The sequence below is a fragment of the Sceloporus occidentalis genome, unplaced genomic scaffold (assembly GCF_023333645.1).
Source record: "Sceloporus occidentalis isolate IW3139 unplaced genomic scaffold, rSceOcc1.0.p SCAF_2, whole genome shotgun sequence".
Lineage (NCBI taxonomy): Eukaryota > Metazoa > Chordata > Lepidosauria > Squamata > Phrynosomatidae > Sceloporus > Sceloporus occidentalis.
The window spans coordinates 106,720,852-106,725,536 of record NW_028316982.1 but is presented as its reverse complement, the minus strand read 5'-3'; the positions used below and the strand labels follow the sequence as shown (position 1 = coordinate 106,725,536).

The 4,685-nt window shown below is 52.6% G+C and overlaps 1 long non-coding RNA gene across 1 annotated transcript; it reads right to left on the bottom strand.

Annotated features, from left to right (window-relative positions):
- Nucleotides 1-763: 763 nt before the first annotated feature.
- On the bottom strand, nucleotides 764-2,291 carry LOC149318837 (uncharacterized). The gene is made up of 4 exons (XR_016279828.1): nucleotides 2,222-2,291; nucleotides 1,896-1,960; nucleotides 1,446-1,546; nucleotides 764-1,184 (listed from the first exon to the last, which is right to left on the bottom strand). It is a non-coding gene; the product is annotated as an uncharacterized LOC149318837 (long non-coding RNA).
- Between the last annotated feature and the right edge of the window lie 2,394 nt (nucleotides 2,292-4,685).

Sequence of the window (4,685 nt, the reverse complement as noted above, 5' to 3'; positions counted from 1 at the left end):
AAAGGAGGCTCGGGGACAGAAAGCAGTGTGAAGGAGGCTGGGGACATGGAGAAGCCCGAAGGACGGAAGGAGGCAAGGAGGCCAGGGAAGGCTGGGATGGAAGAAGGCATGAAGGAGGCCAGGGAAGGCTGGGATGGAGAGGCTGGGGAAGCATGGGACTGCCTGGCCAGATTCAAATTGGCATGGTTCCCACTTGGGCTAAATAACGCGATTCAGCCCAAAAGAACCAGAAAAACTGCATCTTTTTGAAGTGGGTTAAACGAGTCAAAAGCATGCCCCCCCTTTTTGGAATCGCTTCAGCAATTTGAATTAAGTGGGAACCATGCTCTTTTAAACCGGTTCATACCAAATCACAATCCGGTTTAAAAGATAATAGGAATAAGGCCTTTCTTTCCCCTTTGGATGGAGAAAAAGCCCATCCTTCTCAGAGGCAGCCAGGGGTTTCCTCTCATGTGGCTGTGGCCAAGGGAAGAAGCTGCCCCTCATTCAGGTGGCACTGCTAGGCAGAAACCTTCAGTGGATCCCACTCGTGTGTGCTGGCTCCAGGCGGGCGGCTTCTGCCTGTGTGGCTAGATCAGTCCACTGACGAATTACAGGTTCCCAAGGCTGGGCCTGGTCTGGGCTCCCAGAGCCGGAAGGAGCCCTCTTTCCCTGGATGGCCAGAGGATCCTGAGGAAAGCAGAAGAAGCTGGCAGCCAGAGAGGTTCCCGAACATCTTCGTGGAGAAGAGCCCTGAGAGCCCCAGAGACACCCCTGGTTGGGGAGAAATGGAGGAAGCATTTGCCCAGGCGCAAGACCAGGGGAACAGTGGGTTGGTCCTCCTTGCCCTTTCTTTCCCCTCTGGGCAGAGGAAGAGCCGTCCTGCTCAGAGGCTGCTGAGAGTCTCCTCCCTCGTTGCTGTGGCCTGGGGAAAGGGCTGCCCCTTCTTTGGGTGGCACTGCTGGGGAAAGAGACTTTCAGGAACGGCAATCTTGATGTCTAAAGTGTAAAAGGGCAGACAGGACCAAGTAGGCAACCATCAGAAGAGGCCCAAATCTTCAAGATAGGCCAAACGAAGAACAATTGATCCTCCAGAATAGGATCTATTTCACAACTAGTGGCCGTTCCAGTTCCAGCATCAGCACCAGAAGCACTCATGGAAGGCAACTCTTCCTCTGGGTTGCTTGGTTCTTCAGCCTTTTTCCCTGCAATGAGTCCAAGCAAACAGTTGTCCCGTTTGCCCTTTGCTCCCCCTGGCATCTGTCAGTCCTCCGTGGTGCCCTTGGAGGCCTGCTGTCCTGCCCTGTGTACCAGTTGGCTTGGGGGCAGGCTTTCTCTGCACCTCCAGGCACCCTTTCCTGGGGCAGAGGAGGAAGAGGGGGATCCCCAAGAGCAGTATCTTGCTGCGTGAGAGGCTGGTTATTTTCTTGGGGGCTTTGTGTGCCCAGAAGCATCTCACAGCTTACCTCTTGCATGGGTGGATCTTCTGGCAAGGGGGAGTTCAATGGTTCCAATGATGGGACGGGGCTGGTTGGCTGGCTGTCCAAATCTTCACTCGGCTGCATCTCTGCAGAAGAATAGGCAGGATGAGAGACTGGTCCTTCTCTCCTTTTCCAGCACAAACACACACACAAGCACGCATGCACAGAGGCAGGTGTGCTGTGTCTCAGCTCCACAGGCACTTGGGTCTGGACAAAGGTCAAGGCAAACAGGTTCTCCCCAGTGGGAGACCTGGTGGGGAGGTCTCCACCTTCTGAATTGCCTCCTTTAGGGGCAGCCTTGCTGCTCCTTCCCAGACCAATAAAGACCCTCCAACACTGCTGACATCCTGGGAGGCAGGGTACAGGAGATCCTCCACCCCAGCTAGGGGTCCTTCTGGAGTTCATGGGGGGAATGTGGGGTCAAAGGACTCTCACCTTCAGGCATGCTGTCTTTCTCCTCCTCGGGAGTCTTTTCAACATTCTCTTCCACACTTGACAACCTGTGGGGGGAGCATAGGACACAATGGGGACCTCAGACTGACTTCTCTAGGCCCAGCCCTTGTTCTTCACTTGGCAGAAGCCAGGGCACCAAGATGATCTTGGCCAGCCTCAATCCACCACCCTGTAGCAGCCATGCCAACCACATTGACTCCTGTTATTTTACATGCACACATGCGAGCACACCCCACAGGGGCACACGGCACTTCCTCCCTCACTCACTTTCCTTGGGTTGACTCTGCCACTGAGGATGCTCTGCTCACCTGTTTGTGGCAGACAGATTTTGTAGAGCTGTGGCGTAGATGTTTGAAAAGTTCACCAGGCTGTGATCTTGGTGCAATTCCTGGAAGACTGGAGTAGAAAACAGGTCCACAGGTGACCAAGTTAGATGCTGCTGAAAACTAGTATGCCTGCAAGGCATGGAGGATGTGGAGCAGGTTGGGATTTCCAGCCACCTCCTGCGCCCACAGAAGGAGAAGAAGGCCAGCATCTCCCTCTCCTCTCTCACTCCCATGCAAAGAAAACCTTCAGTTGCCCTCAGGGAAGAAGAACTGCCCCCTCCCAACAGTAAACCCAGCAACCCCCCCTTACCTTTTCTAAGATACACTGCCCCCTCCCAACAGTAAACCCAGCAACCCCCCCCCCCCCCCCACTTACCTTTTCTAAGATACACTATGTCCTCCTGCTCCAGGCTCTTTGACAGTTCAGAACTGCAGGATGTTAGTATATATCCTGAGCAGAAAAGGGCAAACTGAGACCTCGGTATTTATTCTGTGCATCCCATCAAACCATCCCTTTACAAACAGAGATTGTCTCCCCCTCCCCCCCCCCATACACCACCCTCATTCAATAACATTCAAACCCATGCCCTCAAACCTTTTGTCTCATGTGCCAAAGTACCAGCTGAATCTGTGCCTTTCAATGGCTGGCATGTGAGTCCTGGCAACTTGGGGAGGGTGTTGCTGGTGCTGCCTTTGTTCCTTGCCAGGGTGGGTGTTTTGGTGGCATGGCATGGGGCAGGGGGCAGTGGGCAGGCACCCATTTTGGAGCCACACATCTTTTCAGGGGAGACCCTGTGCCACTAGGGTTGGTGTTACCCGGCTTGGTAGCTCATACTGCCATCTCCCCACTGACCTCCTCTTCCTCCTGCTGTTACCACACCATACAGAATCCTTAGAAGTGTTAATTCCCATATATCACTGAATCTAATGGTAATAGTTGTGGTGCCAACCTTTCTGGCACATGCCCTTTTGGGGGAGGTCCTGTGCTCTGTTGGGCTGTCCCACTTTGCCTGTGACTCATGTGGAAGGGCAGAGAGCAGAGGACTCTCTCCCATGCCTCCTCCACCACCATCGCCACCCAAGCAGTCCTGACCCCCCACCACCACATGACCCCACATTCAAACTATGGGGCACAGGTTGCCTGGAGCATGGTCTTCCAGATGATTTTTAAAATGGTGAATTTTAAATGATGAATTTTAAATGTGCATCGTTTGAATATGTACATATGTTATTTGTCATTTTAAATTGATGTGTATTTTAACTGATGTCTTTTTGATTAATATTTTTTATCTGTTAATTGTTGTGTTTCCCTGCCTTGATCCATAGGAAGAAGTGGGTAAGAAATAACAACAATGTGTGACTGACGTGATTTTTAAAAGACATAGTCAAAGACGAAGTCAAAAAAAGTCCATCTCCTCCCCTCCCAATGCAATCCATTCAAAAGGATGTTCCCAGAAGGATGAAATAAACCAATCTGGCAATACAGCCTTTGCTAAATGATGCTGAGAAACCTGCCAGTGGCAAGTCCAAAAACTCACACCAAAGGCTTGTGGAGGGTCCACATGCCCAGGAATGCTGTGGAGAGCACCAGGCATGGGGGGACATTTCGTGGCCTCACTTCTGTTACCAGAGAAGGGTCTCCCAAAGGACCCAGAGGGAGGAAGGAGGAAATATTACCATGCATAGGAAGGGGGAGAGTTCACGAGATGCCCAGCTTTTGGCTTACCTGTGAACTCTGCCGCAGCGTGTTTAATTTCGGTCTGGGGGTGGTGGAGGTATTGCAAGGCCTGGGAGAGGAACACATGAGCGCTGTCACTGTGGTTCCCCATCTGCCAAGAAAGGAAAGGACAGGCATCAATAGCAAGCCCCCAAGCCCCACATTGCCCTGGTCACTCAAGGGCTGATTCCTGGGACGAAGTGCAGTCGGGGTAACCTGTCGCCAGCCTGCCTGTGGCTGCAACAAACCCTGCACATGGTGGATCATGTGTCTCTGTAAGGACCAGACCCCCAAAAGTGCGAGCATTCAGGGCCCTGATGGTGGCTGTGATGCGAGAAAGGGGACAGACTCTGATTCTGCCAGCCCTGGGACACAGGAGAGGTTCTGCCAGCCAATGCTGACAAAGCTGCTGGGAAAGGCAGATCTGGGTTCTTATAGCAATGGCCCCCTCCCTGGGAGTGTGCACCAGAGGAAGTGTTTGCAGAGACCTGAAAGGCTTCCCTGGGGAACAATGGGGCAAAACTGCCCAATCTCCAAAGAGGCACCTCTGGGATTATGTACATGTGTGTGTTTGCCTTCAGGTCCCATGAAAAGTCACCTCTCTTCCTTTCTCCCAAGCAAAAAAGGTCTCCAGATGAAGCCAGCTAGCTCTCCTCACTGCGTCTAAACCCTCCGAGGAGATCCCGCTACAAACCCTGGTGACGCAGGGGTTCAATGCCTGTACTGCAT